The sequence below is a fragment of the Solanum pennellii genome, chromosome 7 (assembly GCF_001406875.1).
Source record: "Solanum pennellii chromosome 7, SPENNV200".
Taxonomy (NCBI): Eukaryota; Viridiplantae; Streptophyta; class Magnoliopsida; order Solanales; family Solanaceae; genus Solanum; species Solanum pennellii.
Genome location: NC_028643.1, coordinates 34,354,510 through 34,372,806, shown reverse-complemented (window position 1 = coordinate 34,372,806; position 18,297 = coordinate 34,354,510).

The window sequence follows — 18,297 nt, the reverse complement described above, 5'->3', positions numbered from 1 at the left end:
TAATAAACATAACAAACACTAATCAGTTAAATAAAGATAAGCGAGAAGAAAAAAATAGACAAATAGATAAGCCAATAAATTTCTTATTTTTATATTAAGCTACTCCAAATAAATTACTAAACAATTTAAATTACTTCAGTTATTTATTATTTGAGCATATGATTAAAATATTTACCAAATATTAAGAACTTAATAAAGAAATAAACAAAAAGGCATGATATGCACGAAAAATAATTTTTTTTAAAAAAATTGAGTAAAATTTTGATAGAATTTTTATTAGAAAAAAATGGTTGTTTCTTTATTGGGATGATGCCACGATATTGTTAATCGCGCTCCTCCACCATAGAAGCAATTTTGTTTTGAGGTCGTTCTTAGAAAAATAATAAAAGTTTATATTTTGAAGATGATTTAAAAAAAAAAATTAGTTTGCATATAGGAACATAAATATTTCCATATAAATACACATAATCCCTTTTGAAAATTATGGGTAGGTGGTACTCCCGGGGACACGTCGGCTTAATTAAAAAAAAATGGAATTAGACCTCATAATTTCTTTTACTTTCCCACTAACGATAGGTTAGGAGACAGTACTTATGATTTATATATATTTTAAAACAAATGTCATAATCAATCCATAGTTTAAAAGGAGGATTGAACAACGAGCAACACATATAAGCATGATTTCGTAACTCTAAATGATATGAACATTGTAATCCTTAGGCAGCGTTTCTACGTAATAAAACAATGCGGAAAAATTATAACATATTTTTTAACATCTAACCGATGAGCCTACTAAATTATTAAGGTTTGATTTTAACATTCAAAAATTATTGGAATCTAGTTATTTTAAAACTCATTAATAAACAAAGCGTCAAACATGTTGAAAATTGTTTAGATTACAACACCTACAAACAACAATTCTATGTGGTTTAAAGATTTAAAATAGAATAAACCTATAGGCATGATTTCAACTTTAAAAATTACGGTAAACAAGTAGCATGTAAATCCATTTCCCTTAGGTGATCCCCCCAAAATATTTTATTTTATATATATAGAATTAAAGAGTTGTACAAATATTCCAAGTAAAAATAAAGAGCGAATAAACATATATATAACAATAAAATGAACGAGGCTTGGTCCACAATTTCTTCTAGGCAAGTCTTCAACATCTTGAACTCTAAGTTCAAAACCTGGAAGAAGAGGTAATGTAACACATATACGATGAGGAAATAATTGTAATATAGTAGACTTATAGTAGAAAATCATTCTCATACATATGTAAATGACACACAAAAAGATATAACGAATAACCACAGTTATATTATAAAACGTAAAAGGATAATGAAACTAACTTGGATGCTTCCTTGTTGTTTCATTTCTCAACACACAAATATTATAATTATGCAAAAAATGAAATTTAAATTAATAAAGAGGACTAACCAATTCTGCATAAAAGATTATCAACTTGTATTATAAGAATGAATTATGAGTTGAGAGAATGAATGTGTGTATGAGCAATGAGAGAATGAGAGAAATCGTAGCAAGAGCTAGTGTGAGTTGGGAGAATGTGTGTTCTTCCGAAGATGTGAATGTGTCCAAAGAATGAAAAGGGGTCTCTTTATATAGTAGAAGTGGGAGGAACAAATAAGGAAAAGAAATATTTAAAGGAATCAATTAGTTATCATATTTTCCTTATTCAAAAGGAGATTCAAATCAGCCAAATTATTTAAATATTTTTTTTACCAACTATAAGCAACTAATAAAATAAGAAGAGTAATATATATTTCCTTCAATAAAGAGGAACAAAAACAATATTATTCTACAACAGCTAAGCAAGTAAGAAATCAATAAATTTACAAATAAGGAAAAATAGATCAATTCATATAATTTTTTTAATTTCAAAGGAGTCGAAATCAGAAAATTTTAAAAGTATACCATTACCAAAAAAAATAGGTAAGAATAAAAGTTAGGAAGATAATATTGTTTTTTTTCTTAAATAATAAAAATCCAAGTCACATTTACTTTCTTACCTTAGCCAAACAAAACAAATTAAAGCAGAGAATGAATTAAACCAAACCTAAAATATTTTCCTTAATAAGGAATGAGACCGAAAATCAGGCTTATTTTTATCAACTTATTATTCTATCAAATAAAGCAAAATCTAGCCTTTTTAGTTGAGGTTATTCCACTTAATTGATCAAAAATAATAATAATAATAATAATATGATTTTTAAAAATGTTATATCAGGGATGGTAAAATATCACAATTATACCAAAAATAGTACTATAAGTATGTTAGGCAAGTCTTAAATAGAAAGGGGAGAAATATTAACACATTTTACGGATCACGATTAGCAAATGGACAAACCCATCCAATTAACTAAAGAAACATTCAAACGATTATATCAAATATGCTATCAAGATCCACCAAATAAGTCTCAAGAATCACTAAAAGAGAATAACTAAGCAAGCAAGCAAAAACCTTTTGATTTTAATACAAATGTGAGAGCATAATAAAACTTAAGCAATAACAAATTCTAGCATGTAGTAGTTCGCTCCAAAAGATTAAACTATAATGGTATATCAAGGATTAGAAAGAACACAGTTCAAAGACTCCCAAACAGTAGCATATGTTTAAGACGATTTTCACATAAAATACTGATTTTTAACGAGTAAAGCATACATTAAAATCTGTAAAACTAAGAAATTTATTAAGATGAAATGTAACTAAAAGAGAACAGACCTGGACGGATATGTACAAACCCGTATTTAATACTTATTGAGTTCCGCCAGATTTCTGCCTTGCTCGTTGCGCGAAGCTGCTGCTTTCGTGCGTCTGGAGCCTGTTATTGCAGGTGTCGGGGGCTGCTGTCTGCTGGTGGGATGCTGTTGGACAGGAGAGGGGGCGGCGGCGCCTTGTCCTTACCTGCGATCTGCTCGCCTGGTGATGTTGCTGGAAAACAAGAACAAAATACAAGGAGAAGAGGAAGGGGCGACAGAGGAGGAGAACGGAGGGAGAAAGAATGGAAGAAGAGGGAAAGGGAGTGAAGAGAAAAATGAGAGAGAAAAAAGGAGAAAAGGGAGGAGAGAAAGGCGGGCAGCTGTTGGTCGGAGAATAGCGAGAAGAGAGGGGAGGGTCGCCAGAAAAAGAAAAAGGAAGAGAGAAAGGGAACGCGGCGCTGATATAGAGAGGGGAGGGAGAGGAGAAGAGAGAGAGGAGCGACGGGAGAGGGGAGCAGAAGAGGAGAGGGCAGTCGCCAGTAGCTGCTCTCGCCGGAGCGAATGGAGAGGAGAGAGTGGAGGCGGCGGCGGCTCTAGAGAGAGGGGAAGAGAATGAGTTAAAATTTTAGACTTTGGGTCTTTTGGTGTTAAAGAGAGAGAAAGGAAAAGTTGATCTCAACCGTTAGAATATATAGAGATGGAGGGTTAGGATTCGATTAGAATTTAATGGATGGGTGAGATTGAAATGTAATATTTTAAATTTAGATTGTACGGCCAAAATTGAAATGAATATTGGCTAGAAATAAAATAAAAATATGGTAAGATTGAAATAAGATTGCAATTGAATATGCTGAAATTGAAAGAAATTTAAATAAAATTGGCTAGAATTTAAAATTTTTGAGAAAAATTGAGGAAAAAAATACCATCCAATTAAAATACAACAAATTTTATAAATATTTTTACATAATCGAAAATTGCTTAAATTTTAAAACATTCAAAATTCATCAATAAATTTAAAATATTTTAACAATAATTTTATAAAGTAAACATACTAAAATATATAATTTCATGCAAAATCGACTAAAACTCTAAACTTAAAATATTTTTTTAAATACGCATTACATCGAATACCATTCCTAAAAATAGTTAAAGGTTGGTCAATATTGGGTGTCAACAGTGGACCATGCAAATCACAACATAATTGGAGTATAAACAACATTAAAATAAAGGAAATAGGGCAGCATAGAACCACTCCATTCTCAACACCACAATACGATGCTAAATTATCGAATTAAATATCATAAGGCCCATATCAATGGCCATGAGCATCAATTCAAAATAAAAGCTATAGTAATCAATGAAACTAGGTAAATTAAATGTAAATTATTCAACCTAATACAACCTAGAAATCAGTTGAATACAATCTTTACATCATTAGATAGCCCATAGAAGTCTACACCATAATTCATCAACATTAGGTCAATATCAAGTAACCCATAACTTAGTCAAAAACTAGGATTCATCCAATTCATGGGTTGATAGGTAATTTAGGTTAGAATCATCAATAAATGAGTTAGAATCATGAAATTGGACAATTCAACTTTGAAAACTTTTAGAAAACATCTTGAGAATCGGGTTCCTTGATGAAGTGAGTTTCAAGGATAAAAATCCATACCTTTATGAAGCTAATTATTCACTTTTATGAAGAATATTCCCTCAATTCGTCACACCAAGCTCTTCTTTGACTTTGGACTTCAATGGAGTCTTGGGGAATTTCTAAGGGAATTTGGGTTTTTGATTTAGAAGAATGAAGTCTTCAATGTGTTTAAGACTTATATACACACTTAAAATACCCAAAAGACCCCTAAAGAACCGCCAATACTCTTATTTTTAAATGGATGAAATTCCCATTTCACCCATCACTTAACAGTGAAGTTGCACGCAGGGCAGTCCTCACAAACGGTTGCCCATCGACGGGGCGTAGGTCCATACACGGGCCGCCCTGTCCTCCGTCGATTGGTTTAGAGTATTGGAATTAGTATATTATATCCCAAGTATAATTATCAAATGACTCCTACCACCTACGAGGAGGTCGACCAGGCCACTGGCCGTCGTTTGCCATCCCTAGGCGGGACTGCCTTGGGAAGTTTTGGCCACCAACATGGGTCCTTCCTCCAGGACCCTTGGATAGTCCTTGGGGATGTTTGCCAACAATTTTCCAGCCCAAACATGATCTGATATGAGTTTAGCACCTCTCACATGAATTTCACCCTAAACGAACACGTAAAACTCGACGAAACATGCTTAGACACACAAGGTCATTTCAGGGTAACTCATTTGAACATCATGGACGTTCTTGGATGTTTGACCTCCAAACTACACAAAACTTGACACACTGCCTTTACATGATATAATAACTCATTTAAGGACCTTAAAACCTCATGAATCACACATAAACACATAGAACCACATATGAGGCACATGGGTGACTTAATCATCGAGCGTCTTACACGTCCCTTGACGTTTTACTTCCAATGCACCTAAAATCCTAGACACTGCGTCAATACAACATTATAGACATACTTAGGACCTTATACCAACATGAAGACCTTTTTAGGATATAGTTCACCTAAGTCATTTTCGGGGTCTTACAAGTGATAGATTAACTTGAGCATGGAGATTTTCTACGGCATCTCTCCGTGAGAAAGAAGGTTGATCAAGGCTTGACAAGGAAATATTGGAGTACATGCTTGACTCCAAGTGGATATGAAAAATGATATGGATAGTGTAGAAAGGGTCCAGACTCAAAGTAGAAAGGAGAGCAACACCGTAGTTGTGATGATTATCCACTTAGGTCTCATGAGATGGGAGTCCTTCACGTAGTAGAGTAAAGGTATCCTAGTAGAGATCTCCATATCCTATTAATATTGACGTGCTTGAGAAGCATCTCATAGTGTTTATAGAAAAGAATGAACTCAGACATGCCCAATGAGTATCTCGTAGTGTTCACAAATGGGTGAGCAAACTTAGACATGCCCAAGGGGTATATCGTAGTGTTCATAATTATATGATCAAGACATACCTTAAAGAGTATCTCATAGGATCCATATGATCAAGGAATTCATACATACTTAAAGAAGTATCTCATAGTGTTCAAAAGATAAATATAGGGGTTAGGCTCCCATGTCAGAAGTAATAAAGAAAGGATCCAAAAGTAGTAACTTACATGAATGGTGGTATGGGATATCATGAGTGCATTGCACAAGGTATAACCTAGGGTCACTAATGAAGAAGAGATTGAATATAGGATTGGACTAGAGTTGTCTTTCCTTGTAAAGTAGACTAAAGATGAGAGAGCCTTAGTAAATGAAGTTATTTAATTATCGGGCTATGGAGGATGAACATGCTAAGGATGACTTCAAGATACGCTTATTATAAGAGGTAGTATGGGCTTCCTTATGTACATTTCACAAGCATGTTTCTAATATGACCACAGGAGTATAGTACTCTTTAATATGAAGAACATAGGTATTAATCATGATAGTGGATTATGATCAAGAAGGAGCAATGAGAGGTACAGAGCTTTGGAAATTGTATGGTATGCTACCTTAGCCTTGCACAAGTATACTTGGAGGTAGCTTGTGGTGTAGTTCACTTGAGTAAAAAGGAAAAGTAAGTAAGTATGAACTCTTATTTATTGTATGATGCTTTAATGTGTTTATGATATTCATAATATGCTATGTCTTTATCTCTTATGAGTATATCTATTGTGGACTAACCTTTTGAGATATTTTATGTTTGTATGTTGTTTCCATACTTAGTAATTATTGTACTAAAACATATTACCTATATGTTGTGCATGTAGGTTCTTGAGAAGATATAGTTTCTTGAAGGGTAGAGTTCTAAGGTTTCCAAGAAGAGAAGAAGTGGTGAGTCCTCATAGCTTCGAGGATGAACATTCATGATCCATTATGTTTTATTTATGTTTTAGATTTTATGATAGATGCGTCCCAAGACGTTTCATTCATGTCAAAGTTAGATGGTTTTTTAGACAATGTTAGTAGAGATGCTTCCGCGCTTTTATGAAATACCTTTTGGTTTTTGTTTATAGAAAAGTTTTTAAATTCCCTCCATTTATGCATTATGTTATGTAATGAAGTCAAGAGGCTTGTACAAGACCTCCGAGAGGTCGAGTATGCCGTGTTGCAACCCAAGGGTTTCTCTAACTTCTGGGGTGCACTTGCGGGTCGTTACACATAAACCATCTATGACATCACGAGTACAATACTCTTGGTCACAACCCATAAAAGTCTAACACAATGAAAAAACATAAAAAGACAACATAGTGATGGTAGTCCTCGGATGCTATGAGGACTCACCAATCTTCTCTTCTTCGAAACCTTGGAAACTCTACCCTTGCAAGCTAATCAATATCCTCAAGACCTTGCATGGACAACATTTAGGAAATATGCGTTAGTAAGATATGTACTAAGTATGGAAACTATCATACCAAACATAAGATATCTCAAAGAGTTAGTCAATAATAGACATAATCATAAGAAATAAATACATAAGCATAGCATACATAACATAAGTATAATAAAGCATTATAAATTCATATAAGAGTTCATACTTATATCATTGTCTTTCTTACTCAAATTAACTACTCACAAGCCACCTCCAAGTATACTAGTGCAAGGCTAAGGTAACATCTGATACTACTACCAAAGCTAAGTACATCTCTTTGTTCATTCTTCATTATAATCCACTTTCATACTTAATACCTAAGATCATTATGCCATATAATAACTATGCCCCTAAGCCAACTCAAAACATACTTGTGCAATGCATATGAAGCATCCCGTACTACCTCACACACTAGCATATCTTGAAGTCACCCTATATTCTTTCATTAAGTCTCTCGTAGACTTAATTCATACTAAAGAGTACTACACTCTTGTGATCCCCTAAAAACATGTTTTTGCAACGCAAATAAGGCAGCCCATACTACCTCACATACTAATCCTATTGTGAAGTTATCCTTAACATGTCAACCTTCCATAGCCTTATTATTGCATAACTTCATTTAATAAAAATATCTCATCTTTAGTCTACTTTACTAGGAAAAGCAACTCTAATCCAATCCTATATTCAATATTTTCTTCTTTAATGACCCTAGGTTATACCTTGTGCAATGCACTTATGATTCCTCATAACACCACTCATGTCAGGTACTACTTTAGATCCTTTCTCTATTACTTCTTACTATGGGCCTAGACCCTATATTTATCTTTTGAACACTATGAGATACTTGTTTAAGTATGTCTAAGTTCCTTAATCATATCGATCCTATGAGATACTTTTTAAGGTATGTCGATCCGTTAATCATGAACACTACGAGATAACCATTGGGCATTCTTAGATCATTCACACATTATGAATACTATGAGATACTCGTTGGTCATGTCTAAGTTCATTCACACATTATAAAAACTACGATATATACCCCTTTGGAATTTCTAAGTTCATTCATTACATATGAATACTATAAGATTCTTCTCAAGCATGTCTAAGTTCATAGGATATGGAGATATCCACTAGGATACCTTGACTCTACTACGTGAAGATCTCCCGCCTTATGAGACCTATAGGAATAGTCATCCAGTTAATAGGTGTGTCTCTCCTTTCTACTTGGAGTTCGGACCCTTGCTAGACTATTCTCACTTTGCATATCCTTTTGGAGTCAAGCATATACTCCAAGGTTTAGTCGTCAAGGCTTGCTCAACCTTCGCTCATGGAGGGATGTCGTAGAAAATATCTTCATGCTCAAGGGAATTCTATCACTTTCAATCAATCATCCTAAATATACATCTAACACAACCATCCTAAGGTTCATTATTCATCAATTCATTATATCTTCATTCATATGTAGATTATAGAGTCTTCGAGCCTTAGCTTGCTTATCACATTCTTTAATACTAGGTGAATATAGCTTCCTACTTTAGGGTTAAATTCAATCAACATCAATCGCAATTCATCAAACCTAGACTAATTCATGCTGAGATGATTCAATCATGATCAATTAATATATAATTTAATCAATTTAACAAGAATCAACACAAAACCTTCATCAAGTCTCTAATGGCCTAAGATCACTATGATTACCCTCAAACTCAATTAAAATAATTTAGAATAAAAAATCCAATAAAAAACAATATAATCATCATATAAACATCTTTGAATTCTACCCACTATATTGAGATCACAATCAAGCCTTACCCACAATACAATCACAACCTTCTCTTGAATGGGGTTCTTTGGATTCACAATTGATGGAAACTAGGGGGGCTTCATGAATGGAAGAATTCATGAATGAATAAGCTTCACATACCTTAGATTATATCTTTAATCTTATCTTGATTCCTTGGATAAATCGTCCTAAGCTACTTCTCCCAATTCTTCTTTTTCTCCAATGGTGTTCTTGCGAGTTTTATTGTGAGAGAGGGGTTTTGATTTGGAGTCTAGAGTCTAATGGTGTCTTTTATTGTTTAAATAGTCATAAAACACCTAAAACTAACTAAAATAACCACCCATGAATTTATTTGGATGTGGGGTGAATTTCTTAATTCACCCCTTCACTTTACAGTGAACTATGAGAAAGTGCGGGCTGCATCGTCGGACCGTTGGTGGGAGAATGGTCCGTCAGGAAGGTCCATAGTCTTTGTCAGAGACTTATCCAAGGTTCTCTTTTCTTTAGATACTAATTTTCAATCAGAGCTTCCCATGAACGGGGAATCGACCAACCTACGAGATGTTGATTGCCTCGTTGATTGAAACTACCCTGGCAGTGTCTAGGCCATGATTGAGGTCCTCCTTAAGTGCCTTTTTCAGGGTCCTTGGGGAGTCATTCCCCGACATTTCCACCACAAATACGTCCTTCTAGGTGTTAGGAACCCTTCCTATCAATTTCACTTCCAAACACTACGTAAAACCTCACGAAACATTCTTAGGCACGACAACACGTCTTAAGGTTAACTTTGAAACGTCATGGGATGTTCTTGGACGTTTCCCCTCCAAACATTCTCAAACTCTATATGCTTCCTAAACACCATCATTTATCATTTAGGGCCTGATAAGCTCATGGCAACACATGCTAAGGTATATTTAGACCTAATTCATTTTTGGTTGCTTACACCATCCATGCATAATGTAGTAATCCTAGGTGTGTTGGTGAATTGTTATTCACGGTCCTTGAAGGGAATATCATGAGAATTTTGTATAATCGTGATGTTTGTGTACATTCTTTGTGAAATCTTTAGAAGTAATGTGATCATGACTATGATGTAAATGCGTGTTGTTAAAAGGCTATTCTTAGCTATACACTTGTGAATGATGATGACATGTTGTGAAAGGTTTTCTTAATGTATAATATACCTTGGATTGGTAGGCTTAGATCATCCTCTTCATTTGTATATAAAAGTGATCTTTATTGATGAACATAAATTAGTAGCCTTAGTGCATCATCTTCATGGGTAATTAATGTTTATCTTGACTTAGTGAACCTTGAATCGATAGACCAATGTAATCCCTTTCATAAATGACTAATGAAATATTCAAAGGCTTTGTGTTGCGTCAGTAGGCCAATGGTATCCCTTTCATGATAAGTGAATATTGTAATGATGAACCTTGAATCATTTGATCAATGATATCCCTTTCATGTATCCTAATGATTTACCTTGAATCGGTAGGCTTATGGAATCTCTTTCATGTGTTTAATAATGAACCTTGAATCGGTAGGCTAATGACATCCCTTTCATTTGTATAATAATAAACCTTGAATATGTAGGCCAATGGATCCCTTTCACAAGTAATAATGTTAAAATACAATTAACTACTCTATGAGAATTTAATGCTAGCACCAAGTGGATATTATGAGGTGGAAGCTCTACCCATGTTAGGATGGATTTCTAGAAACAACCTCCTTATACCATAACTATGTTACCAAATAGGTTATTAGCTAGTGGATCCACCTAAGCTAAACCATTACTAGTCCTACCTTAGGCAAGTAGACCAACACTTTTCGTTGTTGGACATGACACCGGATTCCATGATTTGCTCATATGGTCAATGCCGGTTAGGTCTTCTTCCTATGATATGAGTTATGTACTATGGTTACTCAAGCGGCTCTATGAAGTATGGATATGGGATTTCATCCATTTATTGCACGAGTAGGCTTTGAGAGTGGTTACGGTATATTCCTTACGGGGTCGTTTGGAAGAGTGTATTAAAAAAATAATTTATGCATTAACCTTGTGTATTACTAGTACCTTGTTTGGTACTATTTTCCAACCTATGCATAACTAATGCTTGCATTATGGAAAAGGGTCTAAAATACCCTCAAAGTATTGGAAATGATACAAAATAACCCTCCATCCACCTATTGGCTCCAAAATACCCTTCCCACCCACCTATTGGGTCCAAAATACCCTTGTCATCCACCTTTTTGTTCAAAATTGACCACTTATTTAACGGTTTTATATTTAAACTATTTAAATATTTTTTTAAATACGTGGCGCTCAACTATTTGTTATAATTTAACTTATTAGTATAATTTATAAATCAATCCACTACCCATGCATTACTAATTAAACCCTTCAAATTAATAAATCACTCACATTATTAATGCAACAACAGTAAAGCTACTGTCAATTGAGTGTTTTAAAAAATTTGAGACGAAAATATCTATAGAAGTAAATTATCATACATTCAAGTGTCTAAATGAAAATTACCGATAAACTTAAATGTCTTACTATGTTCATCTTAATTATTCTTATGTCTAAGTTATGTGATGTTACTGCATAGGTAACTTTTTCTCAAAATAATATATTAAAAGTTTTTAAAAAAATCATAAATATTTATAAAATTATATTTTAAAAAAGTGCATGAATTAATTCGGTATGTATTACTTCTTTACCTTTAATCATAAATTTATAATTCAATCTTGAAAGAGAATCAAATTGAAAGTGTCCTCCTAAATAAGCGGCTCAACATTAATTTAATTGGGGCTTCGATTCGTACTCGAATAATTTTGGATGTCATTTTCATTAATCTATAATTCCATCGTATTTTAGTAGTGTTTATAACGCTTTTGATATTATAGTTGAATTATTAATTGGGTGGGGTGTAGTTAGTAATGGGTGGGTAGTGGGTCGGTTTATAAATAATACAAATAAATTAAATTATAACCAATAGTTGAACATCAAGTATTTTAAAAATATTTAAATAATTTAAATTTAAAATCATTGAATAAGTGGTCAATTTTGAACTCAAAGGTGGATGACAAGGGCATTTTGGAGCCAGTGGGTGGATGAAAAGGGCATTTTGGAGCCAATAGGTGGATGAAGGGTAATTTTGTACAATTTTCAATACTTCAAGGGTATTTTAGACCCTTTTCCGCTTGCATTATTATACACTCTATTGTCCATTAAGGTGTGTATTGCTTATACCATGGATTTCTACGTATTAGCAATGTTATGCTTTTAATACATGCATTAGCTCAATTGAAGAATCAATTGCCCTCAATACCTTTTTTTTTATCTTTTCCACCATAAATTGGAAGGGTATCTTTGTAAATAATTTTTATCAAAATACATTTTATTTTTAATGCATCAAACAGAAAAATCAATAGACATAATCTATGTATAATCAATGCAAGCATAACTAGATACATGAATTGCTAATTCAATCATTACTAATACACTCTATTTTGCATTACATTAACACACTCTACCAAGCTATCGTATAATGGCTTATAAAATGATGAATGCTTAACTTGGATTGTTGCTATGAGTTTCTTTCCTTGACATGACTTATTAAATGTTAATGTTTCTTGTCTATGAGTATCAACTAATGATGGGATCAGAGAATGGTAAATATGACAAGGGTGACCTAAAAGTAGTACTTTGTCTAGATGGGAGTATGGGATATTTATCTATACATTTCATAAGTATAACATACGGTTACCCAAGAGATGGAATAATTATGTTATTATTATATAAATGTTGAATATGCTTCTGACATATTCTTTTTATACTAAAGTGCATGATGATTCTCAAGCATGGGATATAGCACAGTTTTCAACTATGCATGGCTATCATACTTGGTAAAATTTTTGTACTAACCATAATTTATTTGGCAGTTTACAAAAACATGACGACGACGTTTGTGGGGCGACTGAGGTGTTACAAGGCGAACGCCATGGGCGTCCTATGGGCTTAGTAAGTGTGCTGCGACGGCGCTTGATGGCATGCATGGCTCGTCCGTGCTACGCCGTTGGGCATTTACAAAAACATGCTGGCGAGGTCTGCGGGGCGACTGAGGCGTTACAAGGCGTATGTCATGGGCATAATGTGGGCTTAGTATGTGTGCGGTAGCATTCCTCAACAATGTCGCGCACCACATGAGCCCGGCGCGCCCGTTCAGGCACGATTGTGTTCAAGGCGAGCGCGACAGTCATTTGAAAGGAGCATTTGTTTTGGGCATATACAAGCCGGTGAAGTCCCCATGCCCACTGCGTCTACCATATTTGAGAATTTGAGGCGCCCTCACGGACCACGCCATCACACGACAAAGCGAGGGAAGGTTTGTGTAGGTTATGGTGTTTAAGGTGGTTCCTTTTTGGTTCAATCTTGGATCGACTGTTCTCCTAGCTTGTGGTGAGTCCTCAAAATATGAGGACGTATGAGTTGTTAATGTTTCTTTATAAGTCATTTTATGTTTAGGATTATTTTGAAGCGATATGAGCCTATTTTTTTTATTCAAAGATTGTATTATATGGCTAATTGAGATAAGTTAGAATTTTTCTTTCTTTAATAAAAGACTTCAATTGTGTGGATAAAGTTTTTAATTCCACACCATTTTTATATTATCTTATGACATGATATGATAAGAGGCTTGTGTAAAGCTTTTTTGAAGTCTAGTGCGTCGTGTCACATCTAAGGGGTACTCCTTGGTCGTGATAAACTTGGTATTAGAACGCAAAATTTTGGGATGGCTTTAGGATGATGTCTCATAAGTCATGTCTAGTAGAGTCTTATTCATGAGTATGAATCATGCCACATTTATGAATGAGAGGCTATAAGATGTTAGGAAGATACACTTATTTCATTACTTTTAAGTTGTGCCATAGATTTTAGCTCTATAAAGTCCCTCAACTAACCTTCTCTTGTGTCTTATAGAAATGAATACACTAAGGGCTAGCGCAATAACAATGGAAGGTATCCATGTCAATGAAGAATATCCTCAAGACAATCAATCTTTGCTTAATCCTCCAGCTAGACGAATTATAGAATTTAGCTTTGCTCTTCTAATGTTGGGTCAAGCCATTACAACTCAAGCTCGGGATATGACGGTCCAATCCAATAGAGAGGTGGGGACTCATGTGAACCCTAATGTTAACACCACGACTTCTGTATTGAGGGGTTTTATTAGAATGAACCGTCTCGAGTTTCTTGGTTCCAAAGTTTGAGAGGATCCTCATGAATCTTTGGATAAGGTTTGCATGGTAATTGATGCTATGTGGGTGACTTTGTTAGAAAAATCAGAGCTACTCGCTTACCAATTGAAGGATGTTTCTCAAGTTTTGCATACACAATGGTAGAGAAAAGGGAGGTAGAAGCAAGTCCAAGAAATTGGGAGTTGTTCAATAAAGTATTCATTGATAGGTTCTTTCCCCGTGAGTTGAGGGAATCCAAGGTGTAAGAATTCATTAGTCTTCGACAAAGTAGCATGAGTAATCAAGAGTATTGTTTGAAATTTACCCTACTATCCAAGTATGCTCCATTTATTGTGTAGGATCTAAGGGATGAGTTGAGTTGATTTGTGACGGTTGTTTCCGACATAGTTGGAGATGAATGTTGTAAGAAAATACTCCATGATAACATTAATATATCTAGGATTATGGTGTATTCCCAACAAATTGAGGAGTCCAAACTAAAGAGAAAGAATAAGGAGGCAAAAAGGGCTAGAACCGGCGATGGGAATTTCTCTAATAATACGTCTGATGGTAAAGGTAGGACTAAGTCTAAAGAAAGGTATTCCGACAAAGATCCTTCCAACACTTCTAGGTTTAACCAAGAGAAAGGTAGTGGGTCTCCATTTTCAAAGCCTACTTTTACCAAATGACAAATGAAGCACCATGGGAGATGCCTAGCTGGTACAAATGGTTGCTATTGTTCTGGAAATAGTGATTATCAAGTGAAAATTCCCTTACACTCTTGTAAAAAGGAAGAGAGGTCAGGCAAGCTTCTCTTAATGGCACGGTTCCCATTTGTCCAAATTATGGTCATTTTTATGCATTGCGGTCTAGACAAGACCAAGGAGCCCTTTTCCGGATGAAAGCACTGGTATATTGATAATTCCTTATCAATTTAAATGTTTTATTAAGATACCCATATGCTGCTTTTTAGATTTTTCACGTTAGCCTTAGAAGGGGTTCCCTAGGTAGAGATAGTATGCTTAGAAGGCAAGATTGTTGAGAGTTTTGATATCCTTATCTCTTTCTTCTATTCCTATACATGCTTGAGGCAAAGAGTTCCTTGTGGCTTATTTCTTGTTTTGGAGTCATCTGTGATTTATGTGTTTCCATGATATCCTTATGTTATGCAGGTTATTGATGAAATTCATTTCTAATGAGAAAATGAGTTTTCATGATTTATGTTCCTCATGTTGTTGTGCATTTAGTGTGAGTTGCCAACATGCTTCATGAGATGAATTTTTGAACATTCTTTAATGTGATCTTGAAAGTAATTCCATAATTTGCTTCATGATGTTATCATGAGCATGCTTTTAGGTAGAGAAGATAGATCCTCTTATGAAATTGAGCAATGTTGAAGTTTTCATGCATAATGGGTTGTCAGATGTGGTTCCTACTTCCTTGTTTTGCAATGAGTATATTTAGGTGGAGTTGATGCATCCTCCTTTGAATTATACATTATTGGATGTTTCATGCATTATGGGCTGCAAGTATTGAGTATTTAATTCCATAAGATTTGTACATCTCCATCCGAGAATGAATGTTCCCAAGGGGGAGATAACGTAACACTCGAAAAATTGTAAGTGAAAGTAGCGCCTTACGTGAGCGTTTTAGAGGTTCATGTGTGGTTTAATATTATAACATGTCTTGCTGTACTTTTTTTTTGTTTTTATTCTCGTACTTAGAACGAGGGGTTTAGGGGTTAAATAGAAAGATACGACTCCCCAAGGACCAACCAATGGTCCTTGAGGAGGATTCTAAAGCCTAACCCCAAATCTGCCTAAAACGTCCCAAAGTTAGTGACCTAGGATGGGACCTATGGGCGTAGGACCAACCACGCCTCTTGGGATTGTCTCGTGGGACAAGACCCCAAATAGGGGAGATGAACATAATGGAACTACAGACCTGCAAAATGGCCAGTGGACCCACCCACGTTCCGCGGGTCATGGGTATAGGTCATGCCTACAAATCATTCCAAGTCTCGACCAAGGGATATGCAATTTAGGTAGTTCCTAATTAAGTTAGTTAAATGTGAAGTCATTTTATATTGTTTTATTTAACCTATATACGAATTTTTAAGTTTTTAACCACATCATATACCTCAAAAATCCAAAGACCCCAAAATCATATCGAACTTTATCCCCCAAAAATCTTATCTCTGTAACTCCGAGGAAGAAGAAGAAAAGATCATGTTAGGGCTCAAAGAAGGAGGATTTGTGACTCGATTTTTTTTTATTTATTCACCTAAGGTATGGTATTCTTTGGTTAATGGACAACTACCATCCATGGAGCCGTCAAACTCTCAATTTCAAAGTAGAAAAGTCTCTAAAACCTAAAGTTTTAACTCCAAGTCATGGATTTTTTCTAAAAACGATTTAATGATTTAATTATCACATATTTTGATTAAATTGTTTATTATGATGGTTTTATGAGAAATTTTCCCATGAATTCTCCTTAACAATGATTTATTACTTTATGATGTGGGTGAATTGTAGTAAGGTGAGTACTATGAAACTTGTAGTTGTAGTAGTCTAGTTATTTGAACCATGTAACTATCCATGCCTAGTGTAGTGATACTAGGTGTGTTTGTGAATTATGATTCATGGTGCTTGTAGGGAAAATTATGAAAAAAATTGTATAATCATGATGTTTGTGTACATGCTTTGTGAATGCTTTGAAAGTAATGTGATCATGGCTATAATGTAATTTTGTTGTTGCAGAGAGGCTATTCTAAATTGTAGACTTAGTAATGATGATGACATGTAGTTAAAAGGTTTTATCAATGTATAATGTACCTTGAAATGGTAGGCTTAGGGCATCCTCTTCATGTGTAACTAAAAGTGATCTCAACGGATGGACTTTGAATTGGTAGGCTTATGGAATCCTCTTCATGTGTAGCTAAGGTTATATTGACTTAATGAACACTTAATCATTATGCCAATGGACTCCCTTTCATAAATGAGTAACGAAGTATTCTAAGACTTTGTCTTAAATCGGTAGACCAATGGTATCCCTTTCGTGATAAGTCAATGAACTATTGTAATGATAAACCTTGAATTGGTAGACCAATGGTATCCCTTTCATGAGGATTCAATGAGCTATCCTAGTGATGTACCTTGAATTGTGGGCTTATGGCATCCGTTCAATGTATTTAATAATGAACCTTAATCAGTAGTCTAATGGCATCCCTTGCATGTGTGTAATAATGTACCTTGAGTCGGTAGATCAATGGCATACCTTTCATGTTTAATAATATTAAAAGAGAATTAACTACTGCATGGGAATTTAATATTTATAACCGAGTGGATATTGGAGGTTGAAGCTCTCTCCATGTTAAGTTAAGTTTCTGGTAACTACCTCATTATCCCATAACTGTGTGCCCATATAGATTATTCACTAGTGGATCCACCTAAGCGAAAATATTACTAGTTCTACCTTAGGCAAGTAGACCAACTCTTTTTGGTGTGGGACATGACACCAGATTCCATGATTTGATCACTTGATCTTTGTCGGTTAGGTCTATTTCCAATCATGTGAGTTATGTACTATGGATACTCAAGAGGCTCTATGAAATATGGTTGGGGGTATGGGACTTCATCCATGGATTGCACGAGTAGGCTTCGAGAGTGGTTATGGTGTGTTCCTCAAATGTATAATGGATTATAAAATGATGAATGCTTAACTTAAATTGTTGGTGTGAGTTGTTTTCCTTGACATGACTTATTAAATGTGAATGTTCCTTGTCTATGAGTACTAACTAAATATGGGACCAAAGAACGGTGAATATGACTAGGGTGACCTAAAAGTAGTACATAGTGTCAAGGGACTATAGGATCTTTATCTATACATTGCATAAGTATAACTTAGGGTTACCCTAGAGATGTCATTATTATGTTAAAATGATTTACATTTGAATATGCTTATGACTTTTGCTTTTTATACTAAAGTGCATGATGATTCTCAAGCTTGACATATAGCATGGTTTTCAACAAAAATGTCCTACCATGTTTTCAACGATTTTATGCATGGGTGTCATTCATAGT